This window comes from Mustela nivalis, assembly GCF_964662115.1.
Source record: "Mustela nivalis genome assembly, chromosome: 9".
NCBI lineage: Eukaryota > Metazoa > Chordata > Mammalia > Carnivora > Mustelidae > Mustela > Mustela nivalis.
The window spans coordinates 19,144,794-19,165,461 of NC_139028.1; the positions used below are offsets into that span (position 1 = coordinate 19,144,794).

The following is a 20,668-nucleotide window of genomic DNA, read 5'->3' on the forward strand; positions in this document are numbered from 1 at the left end:
TCAGCTGAGTTCCAGGCAGGTGGGGACCTTGGGCCACAGAAAGTCGAGTTTTATAATGAAATGGAGGGAAGCTCCCTCAGGCAAGAGCTAACTCACAAAGCCACCTCTTGATGCCGAACAGGTGGTCCGGAATGGTCTTCTGAGTCATGATTATGGAGGACTCACCTGATCCAGGGGGTTCGGAATACCAACATGGCCTCCTGGAGCCAAGTGGCTGCAGCAGCGCCACCTACAGGCAAGACGTCTCTCCCACTCCACGTTTGTTAGTACAGCTCCTCACGGGAGCTGGGGACCCTGCTGAGCCAAGGGAACCAGCCCAGCCACCTTCACTATCCACCTGAGGCTGCTGACCTCTACCCTGATATCTTTTCTTAAAACTAACATTCCCAAAGAATCCAGCAAGCTGGGTCACATGGGGGAGGTACTGGTGGGAAACGGGAGGTGTGGAGCCCACTCTGGGCATTTCCCATCCAGTAGATAGGGCCAAGCATACAGGCCCACTACGAGGCCCGTGGTGGGACAGGACGGAGACAGGTCAGGTGTAGACCCCATCACTACTTAGCTTCTCAACAGGTGTCCACTAATGAGCCCAAGGAGGCACTGATGGGGCCTGGAGCCTTAAATAGGTCCTTGACCTTGAATGGCCTGATTAGAAAAAAGGTCTACACAAAGACTGATCATTCCTGCCTCTGGGTTCTACCATTAAAACACCGGGGTGTGGGGGGGTGCCTGGGTGGCTCAATGGATTAAGCCGCTGCCTTCGGTTCAGGTCATGATCTCAGTGTCCCGGCAGGGCATCAGGCTCTCTTCTCAGCAGGGAGGCTGCTTCCCGCTCTGTCTCTGCCTGCCTCTCTGCCTACTTGTGATCTCTCTCTCTGTCAAATAAAATAAATAAAATCTTAAAAAAAAAAAAACACACACACCAAGGGGGGCACCTGGGTGACTCAGTTGGCTAAGCAACTGCCTTCAGCTCAGGTCATGATCCAAGATCGAGTCCCACATCGGGCTCCCTGCTCAGTGGGGAGTTTGCTTCGCCCTTTGACCCTCCCCCATCTCATGGTCACTCTCTCTCATTCTCTCTTTCAAATAAACATAATCTTTAAAAACACATACACACACCCACACAGGGGGTTTCCCCCTGTTCGATCAGATGGTGCCTTTTGTAAGGAACAATTTTGTAGGGATATTCAGTTTTATCTGTGTTGCCCAGACTTGCATCATTACTAATTTCATTTGATAAGCATGAATTGAGCACCAAAAGGAGGGTGAGGCACTGTGTCAGATGCTAAAGCTAGAAGACCCCGTGACATAAAACCTCACTCTTGGTCCCTCAGAGTCTCCGGAAACAATGATGGGCACCCAGCATCACGGAGGACAGGATCCATGCTAGGAAAAGCCCCCCATGGCCGCAGAACTGTGGGGACAGAGAGGAGGGGCATCGAGTCTGACCCACGGTTAGGGGATCTTAAAGAAGGTCCCAGGAAAAGTGTCTGTCAAGCCTTACCAGAGGAGTGGCAGTGATCCAGACAGAGGAGGACATGTTCCATAAGGTGGAAACCTGCTTTGCTTAGCCAAGGCACCTAGAGCAGCGTGGCCCCCAGCAAGAACCCGAAGGCGGGACCGCACGGCTTGGCTTCAAACCCAGTTCTGCCACTGGCTGGTGAGTAAGGCTCTGAGCCCACGGCTTCCTCATCTGTAAAACAAAGGAAATAATTCAGTAAGTGTTTCAAAGGATTTTGTAGGATCAAATGAAACGATTCCTGAGACTCGCCCATGCCTGGCTCTCCGGAAATCTGAATTTTGGGGCGTCTGGGTGACTCAGTGGGTTAAAGCCTCTGTCTTTGGCTCAGGTCATGATCCCAGGGTCCTGGGATCGAGCCCCACATTGGGCTCTCTGCTCAGCAGGGGGCCTGCTTCCTCCTCTCTCTCTGTCTGCCTCTTTGCCTACTTGTGATCTGCATCTGTCAAGTAAATAAATAAAATCTTAAAAAAAAAAAAAAAAGCAGAAATCTGAATTTCCCTCCTCACCTCTTGTTCTGTCCCATAAGATGCATTGTTGCCGTCAGATGTGTTATTTCCAAGCAACAGAACTGATTCTGGCAGATTTAAGCAGAAAATGATTTTATTTAAAAGATGTCCAGTGCCTCCCAGTTATCAGGAAGGTCATCGTGAAATGAGACTTGGAAAATGGGTGAACGGACGATCGACTTTGCGGCCAGGAGCACCAGCAAAATCGGGTCACAGAAGAGAACTCCTGTCCCTTGGACAGCACCACCCACCAGTCCCACGAGCGGCCATCCCCGGAATCATCTGTTCCCGCCACCAACACCTGCCTCCTGCGTGGGTCAGCTGAGGTGGGAGGGCCAGACTGGCCCAGCCAGGGGCATACGCCAGCCCTGCTTGGAAAGCAAGTAGCTGGAATTTTCCATTCCTTTAGAGGAAAGCACACTCTGCCTCCCACCAAGACTCAGATGATGGGGAAATTCCCATACTATGAGCAAAGCATCTGGGATGCTGCTGAGCCCCACAAAGGAACGAAACAACCAATGTCCACCACAGTCCTCCGCCACAGTAGCCTCCCCAGGGATGGACCACCAGCAGCTGTCCTCACGGTGGGGACACCCTCCAGGGGGTGGCAGGAGCACTGACCCCATGAGGACGGGGGTTCTCCAGCTCAGAGAGGACCGCTGCCTCACCTGCTGCTGTCACTGTCCCCCCTACCTTCTTCAACTCACACCAGAGCCCCAGCCCATTGATATGGTAAGCACGAGCCTCCCGTAGCCAAAGATTAATTGTTGGGGAATTGGGAGATTTCTCTTCCATAACAATGGGCTTTTCTGCTCCTACTAAGATGCCAATTAGGATATTTACACCTTGGCTTCTACCAGAAGTTATGCCCACTTTCCAGGAGGTGGACCAGAGGGGTGGGGTCTCCGAGTTGGCTGGGGTTTAGGGGGAGGACATCAGGGTGGCCATCACTGGGTAACAATGAGCCCCTCCCTGGAACACTGGGAGGAAGGCTGTTAGCTGGGGGGCAGGATGCCAATGAAGCCTAGTCCCCTAACCCATTCTTTGCAGTAGGTTCCAACTCCTTGGAGCGGCTTCCGGCAGTGTCTTATAACATAGGCCAAATGCTGTTTCAGGAAAGAAAAGAAAAAAAAAGAGAAAAACTCTATTAGATGCAAGAAATCAATTCTGTTTCCTTTCCACTCTTTCTTTATTGTCTCCCCCCCTTCCCCCCCTTCAGACCACACCCAATGCCAGCTTTCCCATCCCCATCCCTGGAAGAAGCCCAGGAGGCAGGACAGCTGGTGCGTGGTCACTGGTCCTGCCTGGACACGGCCACATCTGTTCTCACTCTCCTTATAGAGTGCTTCCACGCCCATTTTCCGTTTAACACAAAGGGTTGCAGCATCTCTGGGGGGAACGCGGGGTTTGTGGGGAGTTGGGTTCTCTGCCCGGACCCTCCACAGGGAAACCAGAGCACTCTCCAGCTGTGAAGGAGCCTGACGAACTTGGGAATTAAAGGGCATGTGTCACAGGCAGGCACCTGGTCACGCACTGTCCTGTTCCATTTGCTAATTGTTTCCTGCCCGTGCGCCCTGCTTTCCTGGCCAGCCCGCACACATCTTGAGGGCATGGACCGCAGCCTCCAATTTTCCACTAAGCCCACGGTTCCAAGCATCATAGTGAGGGCCCAGTCCACATCCACTGGTTGCCTGAGCTCTGCATCATCTCTACGGACCTGACTCTTCTTGTGAGGGAGGAGCCCTTCCCCAGGATGCTGAATGGCGAGGCAGAGTCTGGAGCAGCGAGACCGGAGCTGGACTCCCCGTGGACACGGACTGGCTTCCCTGCTCCTGCTCCATGACCTGGGCCCGTGTGCTGTGGCTGCTGTGATTACAACAGATGCCGCCAGCTGGGGGGCTTAAAACAACAGGAAGGGATTCGCTGGGCATTCCAGGAGTCTGAAGTTTGAAATCAACACCACAGGGGCTGCAATCCAGGAGTCCCTCCAGTAGGGGAGTCTGTGTCTTGCCCCTTCCAGCCTCCAGGGGCTGCGGGGACTCCTTGGCTTGTAGCCACAACACTCCAACCGTCCAGGCCAGCATGTTCCAGTCTCTCCCTACTCTGTGTTCACACTGCTGTGTGTGCGTGTGGGCACACATGTGTTTGCATGTGCAGGCTTGTGTGTGTGTGTGTGTGTGTGTGTGTGTAACCTCCTTATAAGGACACTTCTGACTGCATTTAGGGTCCACCCGAGAAAATCCAGCATAACCTGCCCATCTCAAAATCCTTCACGGAAGCACATCTGCAAAGACCCTTTTTCAGGGGCACCTGGGTGGCTCAGTGGGTTATGCCTCTGCCTTCGGCTCAGGTCATGATCCCAGGGTCCTGGGATTGAGCCCCGCATTGGGCTCTCTGCTCAGCAGGGAGCCTGCTTCCTCCTCTCTCTCTGCCTGCCTCTCTGCCTACTTGTGATCTCTGTCTGTCAAATAAATAAATAAAAAATCTTAAAAAAAAAAAAAAAGACCCTTTTTCAAATAAGAAAACATTCACAGGCTTCCAAGCTTACGACCTGACATCTTCAAGGGACATATTCGCCTACAGGCCCTCCAGCCCCCTGCTACCTCTCCTGATCTGGGACAAGTGTCCTAGGATCCCAGAGCAGCTTCTCGGAGTCTCGGTTATCCTTTCTGGGGGGCAGGAATGATGTGCCCCTATCTGCTGACTTCACAGACTGGTGGTGAGGACCGAGAGGTAATACACGGATTGAAAGCATTTTCTGAGCCGTAAAGTCCCACACAAACACGGGACAATATTATTGCGCGGGGAGAGTGGCAAGTTCAGCACTTGAGAGAACTACCTGATTTTAAAACATGTGAGGGAATAGGACACCGATGTTATTCAAAAACCTCATTTACAACCCTCACCAAAGCCTCCCGCCCAGCCTACCTCCACTCTCCCCGGTGGCTGTAGGGGTGTGACAGAGGCCTGTCTTGGGGGTGGCTTTGTGGCCTGAAAACAAATCATTCTTCACAGCTTGCTCCCAAGTCCAATAAGCCAGAAGGAATTGGTAGAGAGATTTAACGATATGTATTTCAAGAAAAAGATGAAAATGTGTCTACTTTTAGGAGATGCAGTAAAAGTGCATCAGCCCCACAATAAACTTTGCCGCGAAGATGCATAGAGGGGAAACATAGAACACAGTCAGGACAGTAATGTCTCATTTATAGGGAAATCTCTCCGAGATCTATTAGAATTTGGCCCCCACCCACGCCCTATCAAACAGCTTCTGCAAACTGGGGGTCTCACCCCTCCAGCTCCCTCCAGCCTCTACAGGAAGCCTGATGGCTCAAAGGCAGCCTGACCCTTGGTCTCCCCCTTTGAAGTCCCTAAGACATGCCACTGAAATAGTTTGAGGGCAAGTGACACCCGGGGTGGGGAACTATGGCCCCCTGATCAAAACCAGCTGGCCTCTTGTTCTTATCAATAAAGCTTTATTGGCTCACAGCCATGCTTGTTCCCTCCATGGCTGCTATGGAGACACCAAGGGGGAGTTCCTAGGTGCTGACCGAGACCGTCAGGTTTGCTGGCGACTGAATCACACCCTTAGCTCATAGGCTGTTGTAGGCGAAACTGTCCACAAAACTAATAACAAAGTCATAGCTACTGTGTGGGAGCCCCAGAGGGACTTCCTAGATTTCCCTCTCCCAAGCATCCTGATGAAGTACTGGTACTAGTTGTGCAGATGAAAAAAAAAATGAGGCTCAGGGAAGTTTGGCAACTCTTCTCAAGGTCTCAACAGCTAGAAACCATCGGAACTGGGATTCACACCCACGTGTCTGGTGGACTCCGAGCCCTCGCTCTGGCTGCCGCAGCGCTATAACATCTGGGTTCCAGGTGGGCAATTTCAAAACCCTCTTGCAGTCTTCAGCAGCTGCCAGTTGCCTGGGATCTTAGTTTCTCCATCGAATTTCAGCACCGCCTGCAACCTGGGCTATGGAAGGGAATGCCGAAGCTCTGCTGAGCTCCCTCCTCCTTCCCTCCCTTCCGGTCCCCAGCCAGGTGCACGATCAGCTGGTTTCCCTCCACGGTTCTGCACGACCCCACGTCCTGGCCCGCCTCCCTGCCTGCCCCGCTTCTGGGTGAGTGTCTGCCTCTGTCTTCAAGGCTCCAGTCTGCTGCAAGGGGGCACCAGGAGAGCGGATGGGAAGCAAGGCATTTGCATTCCACTTCCCGGGGCTGTTCAGATCTTACCTGCAATTCTTCTGACAAATCCTTATCAGCGATGCCCATGGCGAAGTCTGTGGTGACTTTGTTCATTCTTATTAGCTCTGCACAGATTAGCTCTTCACAGCGCTTGGCTGGTTCATACCGATTCCTGATAAATGTTTTGACTGATTTTCCTGACTTGGGAGCGGTTGGGGACCCGGGGTGGGGTGGAGGTGGAGGACCGCAAGGAGAGGGGTGCTGGCGAGCCGGAAGGAGAGAAAATTGTGGACAGGATTACATCTGGGCTATGAAATATTCATCACATGCCTGCAAGAGCAGGGTCGCACGCGCATCCCCAGGAACAGCTTCTCCGCCCAGGCGATGCTTTGAAATGCACCAGCTCCGGTGGGCTGCAAGCACCCCTCCACCGGCCCTCGCTCAACCCCCCTCTGCCCCAGAGGCTTCTGAGAGAAGGGGGCAGAGAAAGTTAAAAGTAAGAAGAACAAACCGGCTCACTTGGGCTTTGCTGTCTTCCTTGGCCTCTCCTTTCTCACCTGCTCTTCAAGAACAGCTTTTGATGCCAGAATACGGATGTTCCCAGTGGACCTACTGGGTCCCTCTTGTTGCCCCTCCTGGAAGTGTGCCTGAGAACCGCAGCTCACCTTTCCTCTCCTTTCTGGAAGCTCCTCCAGCTCCCCTCTTTGGGAGGATTTCAGACAAGGGCTGGTAACTGCTTCCTGTCTTTGACCCACTAGATTGGCTTCTGCTTAGAGACGCACACCGATGCCCTCTCCCACCTTCCAAGTTCCCAGCACCGGACTGGGGACGTGCTGGATGTAGGAAACCTCTTCGTGGAGCTCGCCACACTCCACTCCCTTGGCAGGGCTGGCCAGCAGATACCAACACTCAAAACAGACATCACTAAACGACTTTGACCTTCCCTCTTCCTGAACCTAGAGGAGACTTTCCGATTTTCCTGAACACAAGCCTCTGAGCCACCACTTCCAGTCAAATCCTGGTTCTCCGGTCTCCCTTCATAACTTCCTTTCAAGCAGATGCCACTTTATATTCTACGAGCCCCTCGGGTCCCTGTATAGTGTAGGTGTTCAATATGTTCAATATGTATTTGGAGATGAAATAGGTAACTATTTTCCTAGACAGGCGCGCGCATTCCTACATTGTCCCAGGACCACAAAGGAAAGCTACTCCACAACTTTGCCTATGTGTCTGGTCAAGGCCAACTTTCTAACAATTCCTTCCCATGTCTAACCCAAATCCTTCCTGCTGTGGGAGTCCACTGCTGGGCCCCTTCCCCCACGGGAGACACCACACACTTGGAGAAGTGGAGACCTCCTCCCTCGCTGCCCTTTGTCCCTGCCCACAAGGTTAGACTCCGGTACTTAGCCGCCTCAGTCCGGGGGAACCCAACCTGCGCCAAGCAGATGGCCCTCGCTCCGGGCCCCCCCGGAGGACACGCTGCCCACCACGAGAAGGCCTGGAGACCCTTGAAGGCCCTCTCTTGCCGCAGCCACAGCTTCCTCATTAGCCTTTTGCCAGATTGATCCTTTCCCCGGTAGCCCGCAGCGCTCTGATTTGTCCTGCTGTCACCAGGACTAATGTTGATGGCGGCACCCCCCAGGGGCGTTGGGCTCTCCAGCCTCCTGCCAGAGGCCTCAAGGGAAATGGATGAGCAACTGACCTGCAAAATAAATACCAGGCTTCCCGGTTCTGATAAAGATTAAATATTGGAGGAGTCATTTCAAATGAATATATAAAAGCAAATGGAAGAAGCCTTTCTCGACACTGACAGAGTGAACTACAAGCAAACAAAGAGAGATGTCTTCGGGGGAGCTCCGTGGGAGGGAAGCTGGAGGCTCAACGTGCGATCTGCCCACAAACACCCCAGCTTCAGGAAAGATTCCAGAACAGTCCCGCTTGCCTCCCTCCCCCTCCCCCACCCAGACGGCAGAAGAGAAAGTGCTAAGCTCCAAAGCCGTGTGCGCCAGCGTGATGCTGAAGTCAGCTCGGCTGACGCTGGCCCATCCAACCGAGGGAGAAGCCCCATTACTCAACACCATCTGCCTTCAGTGCGGGGCAGCCAAGAGCCGGGATTATTGGCCGGGATGGGGCTCTGAGGCCCCAAAGGAGAGAGGTGCCGGGGAAGGGCAAGGTCAGGTGGTGCCGAGACGGAACAGGGAGCCGGGAGAGAAGCCAAATGTCAGCAGATGGAGCCAGTGTTCCTTGAGCCGGGGGTGGAACAGGGTTTCTGGTCAGAAACTTCGCACAGATTGAGGGTGCCACCGGAAACCCCCAGCAGCCAGGATCTCGGGTCTAGACCCGAAGGATGCTAGAGCAGGAGGGAAGATAGATGGCCCTACACTGGGTGCCGCACCTCCAGGCCTCACTGAGCCCCCTGACAGCCCCCCCGAGATGGGGGTTCCTACCCTCGCTCTGCAGGTGGGGCCCGAGCTGCTGAACAAAGAGGTGGGGTGTGGACAGAAAGGGGCGAGGGTGTAGACCAAGCTCTCCCCGTGGCCCGGGGCACCGTGCGGATGATTTATCTAGCTCACGGACTCCTCACAAGTCTGGCCGTGGCTGCTGTGGACCTCATTTTCTCGGAGTCTGCCTCTGGGGCTCCGGGAGGCTGAGAGTACGCACTGTGGACGCAGTGGCCCAGCAGGGTCCAGCTCCGGGTCCCATTCTCTCTCTCACAGGGAGGGTTTGCAGGCAGCAAATACTGGGGGGATGTAAGAGGTGTCATTCAGTTTTAGGCAGAGCCTCCAACTTGGCTTGAGCCATAGAAAGCCTTAAGTGCATTTGCATGTGAAGGCAAAATCGGGGCGTCAGCCCCCTTCAGCCTCTTCTTCCCGCCATGGTGACAGTGCAGCCAGCCTGCTCTGGCCTGAGGGGCCTCCAGCGAGGACTTTTATCAGCCTAGTTTACGTGTCTCTCCTGCTCCACCAGCACTGGAGCTATAAAAGCATCCAGGATGCACAACTCCAGGGGGCGCTGTTCACATAGAACATAACTTGCCATGGGGAGCCTGGGTGGCTCAGTGGGTTAAGCCTCTGCCTTCGGCTCGGGTCATGATCCCAGGGTCCTGGGATCGAGCCCCGCAAGGGACTCTCTGCTCAGCAGGGAGCCTGCTTCCTCCTCTCTCTCTGCCTGCCTCTCTGCCTACTTGTGATCTCTGCCTGTCAAATACATAAATAAAATCTTAAAAAAAAAAGAATATAACCTGCCATGACCTCCAGGCTACCCAGACACAGCCCGGCCCCGAGCCCCATCTTCCCGGGGGGCACGGCTCTTTGCCCAGATACGGTACAGAGGAGATGGGGTGCCCAGCACAAGGGGTAAAGAGTAATTTCAAGCACATTTCCACTTTTGGGTTCAGCGTGAGCCTGACATGGGGGAGCAGGGAGGAGGGCTCAGTGTGGTCACAATCTTCTTCATCCTAATAACTAATGTAGTTCACATCAACAAATACTGTCCAAGTACCCACTCAGCGCCCCCTTCCGTGCAGGCTGCTGGGCCAGGACAGTCCTTGCCCTCAAGAAGCCCCCTCTCTGCCTGGTCAGAGAGGACAGACACAGATGGTCCACGGATCGGGGAGAAAAATAACCTCGTTCCCTCTGTTGTAAACCAATTTTCCATCCCCAAAGCCCTCTCCCATGCATTTTTCATTCTATTTCCTCAAAGCAGGTGTGGCTATTCCCCTTTGGGGCCAAGAAATCCAGAGCCCAGCCAGGTGTGGGGTCTGCCCCAGGCTACCTGGCAGCCAGCGGCAGGTCTGGGGACAGCAGCGGGACGGATCTTCCTAACCCTTCTCGGTTCCACCCCTGCACCGGCCATGCCTCTCCCCCAGGCATTCGGCTGCCTGGTGCCTTCGGAGAGCCAAGGGCTGGCTCCTGGGGCTCTGGCCGCCCTGTAGGACTCCCGACAGGGCAGGCCACTGGCCTGACTATCACAGCAGAGAGGGTCTATAGAGTCAGGGAAGAATGAAGTGTCCAGAACAATTCCCATCTCCTGGCCTCCACTTCTCTCTGCATTACTGTACAACTGTTTCCCCGGGCACCAGGACAATTTAGCAAGCGTATTTTGCATCACGCCAGCAATTTCTGACATGAAGTCTCTCTGGGCTTTCTCAGGTCACCTCTCCTGCTCCAACACCCCCTCACCTGGCTGCAGGGGACAGCAGCAGGCGCTACCTGGGGCCAGCCAGGCTAGCCTGGGAGAATGACCCCCTCCCAGGCAAACTCTTGGCTCCCATGGCTGCCCGGGACCTCTGATGGTTCAGGGGCTGCCCTGAACCCCCTCCACAGCAGCTACGCTCGCACCCATTTCACAAAGGCAGAAACTGAGTCACGCAAACATTACTTGACCTGCTCTGTAGGGAGGCTGTCTGTTGATTTCCGCATCTCATTTTTCCCCCCATTCTTCTTTCTATCTCCTCCAGGAGAAAGAGCCAGGCTACCCCCATTTTCTCCATGCTTTGGCCCAAGGTGATATTCAAAATCTGCAGCATCTTCTGATGCAAGGGAACAAATGCCCTAGGGGCCAGCTTGGTCTTTCTTGAAAGCCCCCTGTTGTGCCAGGTGCAACCCTTTAGTGTGTACCCTTCAAGGATGGGGGGGGGCGCTCTGGGCCAGGGGCGGAGCAAGGGAGGAGCCTCAAGGCAGTGAGTCTGTAGGAAGCATTTCAACATCTGTTCCCCTTGCAAGGTCCTCTGCTGCTCTATCAGCCCTATTCGCCAATGCTGATCCTCGGCGCTCAAGTTCCTGTGCCCCCCCCAACCCTCCTCAACTTCTCGGTCCCTCTCTCTGCTTTTCTCTTACGCCCTTTCTCTGTCTCTCCTTTTAATGTAAAGATGAAAGAAAGGGGCAGGTTCATTCCAATAATTTGAGATCCCTCGTACAAGAGGAGGACATGCAGGATTTGCAGGCGAACAAAAGGGAAAGTTCGAAGAGGCTGAGAATGTTCACGTGCCTATTAAAAATCAGCCAGGCTGAGGCCGTCCTGACTAGCAGACAGGGTCTGTAGCTCCCGGGAAGTGGTACTTAAGGGAATTTGCAATTAAGAGAAGCTTGGAACCTTGCCACAGATTGCTTCCCTCTTTTTTTTTTTTTTTTTTTTTAAAGCATCACAAGGCAGGGACCTAAATGGAAGAGGACAATAATGTAAGGTGACAGATGCCAGTTTGGCAGAAAACACCAGAAGACCAAGTTCCTTACCTAGAGCGTCTGTGCCACTGCCACGCGCTCAACACTCCATCTCAGTTTGCAAGCCAGAGTCTTGGTGGCTGTCCAGGGACAGCTGTCCCAGTTCCTGAGAAGTGGGCTCCAGAACCAGCATCCAGGTCCCTCCAGCCCATCTTGGGTAAACATGGGCATCTGCCAGCAGGAGCCCCAGCCCCCCGCCCCCGGCAGACAGGCCTGCTCCAGGAACCCTGCCGCCTCCTGCGGGGGGGTAGGACGCTGCTGCCCCCCCACGCCAGCTTTTCCAGGGACTTGGCAGCCCCGTCCGCCAGGAGCCACGTCCATCTCTGAAGAAGGCTTGTTTCTGTTTTCAGAAGCAACTGGCACAGGGGGCCTGGGAGGGATGGTTTGTAGCTCAGGGCTGGGTCACTCGGGAGGAACAGGGGCTGCTCCTGCTGGCCAGCTTTGGGAGTAGGCGATCCGAAACCTGGTGATTAGAAGAGTAGAATGTTCGGTGAGCTTTATAGAAGTGCAGAACCCTAGGATCCACCTTCAGATACCGCGGTTCAGAACAGCCATGGATCGGTGTGTTCTTCAGCTCAAAATTCCCCCAGGTGATCGTGCTGTGCCAGACGGGTTGAGAACCAGGGGCCCATCTGGCAGGATCTGGAGGCCCTCTCTCCCCAAGAGCTCCCCAACTACTCCTTCTGCTAGTGCCTCCTTCTCTGGGGTTAGAAGTGACACAAGGACCCCTGCACCAGCCTTCTAGACCCTTCCCACCCTGTCATCGAGCTGAAGCTGGTATGGCTGCAGGAAGCAGGTGTGCACATGTGTTCACACACACGCATTCATGCACTCACACGTGTTAACAGACATGTGTTCATGCACGTGTGCAAGTGCTCCGTAGTAGGGGAAGGGGACCGACCACAAAGGACAGTGCAGGACACGGACACAAGCTTGTCCCCCATCCTTAGAGGGCTCCCTGGCCTCCCTGATGTGCTTCATGGTCACTCTATCCTCCACAGCTTGGTCCCCGGTCAGTGACAGGTCTCCCTCTACAACATTCCCCGCCAGCTCCCGGGACTGGTTTTCAGCCCCGTCCTTGCCACAGCTTCACGAAGCCCTTCATGGTTTACAAAGTCGTCTTCACACGTATTTCATTTCATCTCATCTTTGTGGCATCTGCTGTGGATGTGCCCGACCCCCCGTACCCAATTTGTATGTTGAAATTCTAGCCCCCCCAAGTGGTGGTAGCAGAGCTGGGGCCTTCGATTAGGTCATAAGGATGGGGCTCTCGTGAGTGGGATTAGTGCCCTATGAAAGAGGCCCCACAGAGCTCCCACATCCCTCCTGCCACAGGAGACTGCATCAGAAAGACTCATCTAGGAAGCAGGAAGCAGGCCCTCAACACACTGCACCTGCCGGCGCCTCGATCTTGGACTTGTAGCCTCCAGCACTGTCGGAAATAAATAGTTATATTTAGTAATAAATAATATAATAAAATATGTAATATATATCATAATATATTATAATATAATAATATAACAAATATATAATATAAATAATAAATAATAAACAATAAGTTATTGTTTATAAGCCACTCAGTCTACAGGAATTCTTTACAGCCGTCCTGTCCAAAGGACCAAGGCAGCATCTGTGAGGACACCTGCACACCTCCATTTCACTGGTGAGGAAACAGATTCAGAAAGGAAAGTAAGTGACCTGCCCCCTGGCTGGACAGCACGTAAGGACACGGCAGACAGGGCCTTGGATTTGATTCCTAATGCTAAATGCTGAGTCTTTTGCAGAGACATGTGCTCAGTGAACAGGGCTCAGGGCACAGCGCTCTGCAGATGAGCTGACCTGCGGTTAGCAGGGTCAGCGGTGGCATCTACCCCCAGTCATCAGAGTAAGATCCTACGTCCCCTCCCAAGAGGACAAATGCATCAGAGGGGCATTCAGCTCTTGCCTCATTCAGAGGCGTGGCCTCCTGTTGGGACCTGTCACTCTTAACAGGGTTCTGGGTTCACTTGTGTGGGGCCTGAAACTGTGGGAGGCAGAGGGCTGACTCTGGGGAGGTGACGCCGCTCATCTTGGAGAGGGAAGAGGTTCACCCTCACAGGGTGAGGTAGGTAGCTGTCCCTGTCCCATGATCAGGGCTGCTTCTTTCGGGAGCCTGGGCCCAGCGACCATCGAGTCAGTGCACACACACATGCAAGCACACTCGCACACGCGCACACACACACAGAAGCCAGACCTCTGGGTCTCTGGCACGAGGGCTCTCCCTCTACCATAAGAGATTCTTTGCAAAGGCAAAGACTCAGCTCGCCTCCCAGACAGATGGATACTCAAGGACACTTGGGTGCTGGACCCCACATCCTGGGACTGGGCTCCTTGTCCTGGCCCAGTGTGGGAGACCCGCCTCAGTACAGAGCCACTGACTCCTCCCGGAGTTGGGCGCCCGGCCTCCAACCCACCTCGGATCTGTGTAAGCTGTGGGACTTCGGGGTCCCTGCTCAACCTCTCTGTGTCTCAGCTTCCTCCGCTAAAACACAGTGTGCGGTTATACCGAACAGCCCTGCAGAGCCAACAAACAGAGTCCGCGATTTCTCAGTGCGCTTGCTCTTAAAGACAACCGCGGGTTTGTGCCGGGCCAGCTCTACGGACCAAGTGCCAAGGGCACACCATCTCCTTTAACGCTCCGAATGAGAAGCAGCTTTTGTGAGCCCTTGTGAGCAGAGAGAAAAGAAGCTCAGAGTGGTTCAGTCACTCACTCAACATGGAATGGCTGTCGGGGCGGGGGGCAGCATGGGGACTCCGGGGGCTCTGGGTCACCTGACCACAGCGCTATCCTTTCCTCTTTACACTGCTTATGGAAAGTAGTGTCTTTCTCTTCGAAACAGGAGTGCACTTCACCAAAGTAAAATTCGTTTAGGTAAGAAGCGGGGAACTTGCAATCTAATTAGATCCAAGGCCACCGTTCAAGCACGGTGTTCCAGACATGTACGGCTGGGCCAGCATCCTACAGGGCCACTCGCCGTGCTTCTGTGCCACACACTGCTTCTCTCAGAGTCGATACTGGATATCTTCTGCTTTTGCTAACCAGCTGCCGTTTGGCCTTCTCTGGCGGAGACAGAACTCCCATTTCTCTCTGGGGAATCCATCCCTGCTTTGGATGCAGCTGGCTCCAGGGGGAAGGGGGGCAAGTGCGTCATCTAACCCGGGAATGATGGGTCCGTCATTTCCCTGGCTGTGGTCATGGTCTGGGAGATGTTCTTATGACCTGACAAATCCGATGAGACACAAAACATTTTAAAAAATGGTCTAAATGAGGGCGCCTGGGTGGCTCAGTGGGTTAAGCCGCTGCCTTCAGCTCAGGTCATGATCTCAGGGTCCTGGGATCGAGTCCCGCATCGGGCTCTCTGCTCGGCAGGGAGCCTGCTTCCTCCTCTCTCTCTCTCTGCCTGCCTCTCTGCCTGCCTCTCTGCCTACTTGTGATCTCTCTCTGTCAAATAAATAAATAAATAAATCTTAAAAAAAAAAAAAAGGTCTAAATGAGCCTGTTGAGAACTCTTTTTTCACTCTCTGCAACATTGGATTTGGTTCTGGCAGGCTGTAGGCTCCAAGCTGGGAGCGGTCCCATAGCCACTGCTTAAGGCTTGTCTTAAGAAGCTGACATAAGGGCGCCTGGGTGGCTCAGTGGGTTAAGCCACTGCCTTCGGCTCAGGTCATGATCTCAGGGTCCTGGGATCGAGTCCCGCATCGGGCTCTCTGCTCGGCAAGGAGCCTGCTTCCCTCTCTCTCTCTGCCTGCCTCTCCGTCTACTTGTGATTTCTCTCTGTCAGATAAATAAATAAAATCTTTAAAAAAAAAAAAAAAAAGAAGCTGACATAATAGGGAACAAGGCTGGTACCTAAAAATATCAACCTTCCCTGCCCCTGCCCTCACTTGATTTTAAGCCTGTTTGAGTCTTCTGTTCTTGTCACTTGCAACCAGGAGTGTCCTAACCGACGTAAAAGCATTAAAGAGGTCAAGAAGCCCAACTACGTGGTTTCAGCCTCCGTCCTCGTAGGAGTGAGTCACTTCGAAGGGGAAATCTCCTTGCTAAGAAAGATCACCACTTGCCTGGCATTTCTGGGGATCCCTGGACCTCTGGACTGTGGGAGTGCCAGGAGTTTCTCCGACAATACAGTCAACCTCTGGGATCCCTTGGAACAACCTGGCTGGTCACAAAGGCCTGGGAGTTGGCAGTGACAAGTCACCTTTCCCCTCCCTCAGATGGGGAGACCTATCAGGGCTGCCCTGGGGAAGGCCAGTGCACCTAGAAGAACCGATCTCTCCCAACAAGCCAGCGATCGGAAAGGCCACCCATTTGGGGACACTTCCAGACACAAGGTTTCGATAAATTCATAAATCCATGTAAATTTGCATACGGTAAGCCCTCAGTTGTGCCTTCCCCATTCATAGAGTGAAGTTCTAACTCCCAGTACCTCAGAATGTGGCTGGACTGGAGAGAGAGCCTTGCACATGAGGTCACATGGGTGGGTCCTTGTCTTCTCTGTGAGCAGAGATGAGGACAGAGGCGTGCACAGAGGGAAGACCACGCAACGACACAGGGAGAAGACGGCCATCCACAAACCAAGGACAGGGGCGTCAGAGGCCTCAGCCAGCCTCAGTCGGTTGTTGGTAAGCACACCTTCTCGAAAAGCCTTGATCTCAGTCCAGCTTCCACCACTACGAGAAAGTCAATTTCTGTCCTTCAAGCCACCCAGGCTCTGGTCCTGTGTTAAGACAGCCCTAGCTTCAAACAAATACAGCACGTAAGTTAAATTTTATAAATGGTGATAGAAGAATATATACTCTTAAATGCGTGTGTATACTGCATGGGTATACAGACATGTCTTAGGTCTGTATCTGCCTGTGCATCTTGGACTCCGTCTGTCTCTTTGTATGCCTATGCTTGCTAGCAACCTCCACCTCCCCTCCCCTGTCACAGAACAAGACCCACTTTCCTCCTGGGTGCCCAGCACTCCAGCACTCTGTCCCCACACGGCCTGCGCTTTGCTGTCACCCAACGCTGGCCACGTCCCAAACAGGTGACTCTGGTCTCAGGCCGTGCATGGTGGACGTGCAATGGACGGAGGCTTGCGCTGCAAGGCTACAAGCTTCCATCAGCTTTCCAAGAGTTGGAGAGTCACTTCCTCCTGCCTGTGCACACCTCTGCTGAGACACGTACTCCCCTGTGAGCTAACTCTCCATTTGTGGGTTGTCTCCCCTCCGCTGGCCAGGTAGCCCCTGCGATCCTTGCAGCGGGGCTTGGTCCAGGTTGGATGGAGAATGTGCAGAACGGTGGGAATGCCCCGGCCTCCCGGGCAGGCTGCTTGCTCCGGGAGGGCGTGGGTGGCAGGGGTCTCTTGCCCCCAACAGAAGGGACCAAGGGCACAGTTCCTGCGTCCTCCACTGCGGAGGGAGCCCAGCTGATTTTGCAAACAAAAGCCTCCAGTTCCACGAGGGTGGAGAGAGAATTGCAGGGGCTCTCGACAGCAAATTAGGCATTTAAAGCCAAGCACAGTGGCTTTCGGAGATTAAATGCATTATAGATTCGCTAAACACCAGGCGAGCCGAAGAAAAGGTAGACAGCTCCTGCTCCCGGTGGGCAGCCGGTGGGCGGGGCAAGGGGCCTCGCGCAGTCACGCTGCCCGGACACCAGGCGCAGGGGCCTCATTTTTCACTTGCAGTCAAGGCCACGGACCCTCATCTCCCAGTCCCAGAAACAGGGTCCTTCGTTGGGCTCCTTTCACAGGCCCCACTGCCCGAGAGAAGGGAAAATTATCTGGAGATAATGGTGCTGATTATGGGATGCAGCGGGCACCTTGCCCATGAGGATGGGGATGCCTGGCTGGTCTGTCTGTTGGTGCCCCGGCGGGTCCCTGCGCTCCTGCCTCACCCTAACTGCCACGGGCGGGGGTTGTGTCTCTTCCCAGAATGGGGCACATTTAGGCTCCTTGGCAAGTTCATTTTTTCTCTTCATTTCATCCTTTTTTTTTTTTTTTTTAAATCCAGAAAAGCAAGAGAGTTCTAGAGTGCAGAGCATTGAGAGAAGAGGAGTGGGTGAGATTCTAGGAGGGGGACAATGGGAGTCCGATTCAGGGCGTCCAAGGAAGTGGGCGCTGCTGGTCCCCCGCACCTGCCACTGACCCAGCTTGGGGAGTCTGGGGAAGGCAAGTGCCCCTGGGGACTCCCTCATCATCCGCACCCGGGAAGCAGGAGCCCAGCCAAGCCAGGGCTGCCATCCCCTACCTCACAGTCAGGCGGGCGGGATCTCCAGGCTCCTGAAGAAACGTCCGGGGACTGGGCGATTCTCAATCTCTTCTGAAAAGGAGAAAGAAGAAAATGAACTTGAGTTGTAGCTTGAAGGACTCTGATTAGACCTAAAAAAAAGAGAACGATCACAAAGGGCTGCTGTCAAACCAGGGGACTGGATGTGCCAGAAAGTTTCCAAACTTCCTTTTCCTGAAAACTTTAAGGACTCACGGCAATGCACAGAGAGACGATGCATGTGCTTCCGCTGGGGTGGGGCTGGACGGACCTCCCAGGCCTCTGAGGCTCCTGGGCCGCCTTCCTCACTCCTCCCACTTGTCATCTGGTTCCTCCTCCCCCAGGCCAGACTCACCCCAGGCAGCCTGCGTCCCAGGTTTGGTCTGATCCACCCCCACCTGGCAGGCGGGTGTATTATCCCTAAAACAAGCACACGGAAGTTCCGTGACTTTGCCCAAGTCGCCCCTGGCTGTGCGTGGGCGTTGAATCTGAACCCAAGTCCGACTGCTTTCCAAAGCCACCCTTTCTCCAAGGCGCCCTTCCTCTCTTGCTAGAAAGAGGCAGGGGGGAAGGGGGGCGGTGAGGGCTCTGAGAGCATCTCCAAGCAAACTCAGATGGGAGCCACTGCTCCCCACGCTGAGGAAGGAGCCACATTCCCGGCGAAGGAAGGGTGACCTCCGCCGAGAGGCCGGTCCTGCCTGCATCCTCCCTTCCAGAGGTGGCCGCCAAGCCCCGGGCCAGGGCTGAGGAGGGGTGGAAGCGCCCAGCCCAGGACTTCAGAGACTGCAGGCTGACAGCAGCCACCTGTGATCAAATATTCTTTTTGCTCCTTTTTCGGGCTAGGAGAATCGCTGCTACGGGGCCACGTGCTTCCCGACAGTGTGGAGCAGGGGGCCGTGGCATCCTGGGAGAGAGAGGAGGGACGGTCAGCCCTGGAAGGACTGGGAGCTGAGCCGGACCCCTGAGCAGCCCCAGAGCCCCACCTGCAGCCCCAGGAGCCACTTCCAGAGGGCATGGCTTTGAAAACAAAGAGCTCCGCTGGCCTTGCTTCCCCACACCCACTAGCTCACCTGAGAGCCCAAGGTTCAAATGCCCCAGGTGTGAATGCAAAGCCCAGGCCCAGGGCCCAGAGTCATGGCTGCAGGTGAGCGAAAAGAGAGGAGGGAGAGCAGAGACACAGGACGCAGGATCCATCTCCGCCGCCCTCCTCCCTGGGCTGGGGCGTCGTGCCGTCGGCCCATGGGACTTCTTCTATCCTGTTTCTTCATCAGCAAGGATGAGGAGGACATCTATGTCAGAGAGCAGCGGGGAGGGGTCAGTGAGCGAGCGCGCCCACAGGGTCTGCAAGGACGCCTGCCGTGGAGTGAGCACCGTGGGAGTGCCAGCTGTCTTGCTTGTTGTCCCCCACGGTCCCCACTGCTCCTGCTATAGGAAAACCACTGGGAAGAGGATGGAGGAAGCCGTACCTACATGGGGGCAGGAGATGCAGAGACGAGGTCTGGTGTTCTTTTTAATGAGGCTCCTTCCTTCCCGCTCTCCCCACCCCAATATGCAGGAGCCTGGCCCCAGGCTCCTTCCCGGATGTCAGTCCCAGCCTTACTCAGACAAAGGCCTGGCTTTCTAAAGAGACTGGGTGGACAGGGGCACGAGCTGGCCCAGGTCTTAGCACTGAGAAGGACCTCTGTCCCAGGAAGCTCCTCAGCCCCAGGCAAACCCGGTAGCTGGTCATCCTTCATCAACTGTCACCTCTGAGAAGACAGAAGTGGGGCCACACGTTTAATCACATACGAAGTCCTTTAGTACACAATGCACTGGGGCCTGAACACCCCTCCTGCCTCCTCCTCCCCTCTTTCTCCCTTCTTATTTATTTAGCCTGGATTCTCCTCTTCTCTCTCCCCTTACCTGCTCTCAAGGCAGGTGCACACACACCTGTGAAAAGGCAGAACCCAAGGCCAGATAATAAGGGAGGAAGGAAGCCTGTGAATTACCAGGACCTGGGGGCTGGGAGGGGGCCCAGCCCTACCTCATTGCTTATCAATACCGAGGTTCTTGCTGGCTACACTGTTTCTCACCAAGTCCAAATCCCCTCTGAGTGGTCCCGGAGACACTGGTGACCAGAGGTCGGGAGGCGGCTGAGAGGTTGGAGAAGGAACAGGGGCTGGACCCCCACCCCTAAGGCCCAGTGTCCCTTCCTCCGCACATGGGCTCACATTGCTATTCATCTCATCAAGGTTTTCCCAGCAGGAGAGACGGGCGCGCCCGCTGATGTCCGGGAGTCTGCGCGCTGGTCAGTTTAACGCAAAGGGACGGGGAGACCAGAGAGCAAGCGCGGGCTCGGGGCTCAGGAAAGAGCGAGCCCCTGAGCACGGGAGCCAGTGCGCAGGTCTGAGTGACAACCTTTGAGCCCAGGCGCTCAGTTCTGAGAGAAGATTAAGCCAGAGTGGAAGGAAGAATGGGGGAGGGGGGCCAGGGAGGCGCAGGAGAGGGCTCCTGGGATGGGTCCCAGGGCTGGTGCCCCTCCCGGCACCTCGTAGGGGCTCGCTGAGGTCCCACCCATGGAGGAAACTTGGCTGTCTTTGGTGCCCCTCTCCTCGGCCACCCCCCCACCCCGCCTCTTGAGGACTTGATGAGTCAGAAGGCGCAGGGAGAGCACAGTGGAGGGCCTCACCCCTACCCTACAGACCTGCTCTGCTTTGCAGACCGGAACTGGGAAAGGGGTTCTGGAAGGGTGTTTCTAAGAGTGCTGTCTTCCAGAGCTGTGTTCTCTGACCTCGGCCCCTTGCACCTTTCCCCAGATGCCCTGGTGCGTTGGCGGGGGTAGAGGGCGGCACACCTCGCCTCCCTCAGCCAGGGACCGAGCTCCGGGCAGGAGGGAGACCCTTGGGCAGGAAGGAGCATCGCGCGTTGGGTCTCTGCTCTCTGCAGCCTCCTTTCTGGAG

General features: G+C 54.8%; 1 long non-coding RNA gene across 1 annotated transcript in view; it reads right to left on the minus strand.

Moving 5' to 3' along the window:
• Positions 1-20,668, minus strand: part of LOC309840508 — a 32,928-nt gene extending 12,260 nt beyond the window's left edge. The window contains exons 1-5 of the long non-coding RNA XR_014298636.1: positions 20,413-20,668; positions 17,712-17,783; positions 11,448-11,898; positions 2,029-3,134; positions 1,505-1,693 (exon numbers count right to left, since the gene is read on the minus strand). This is a non-coding gene — a long non-coding RNA (uncharacterized lncRNA). The remainder of the gene's footprint in view (positions 1-1,504; positions 1,694-2,028; positions 3,135-11,447; positions 11,899-17,711; positions 17,784-20,412) is intronic.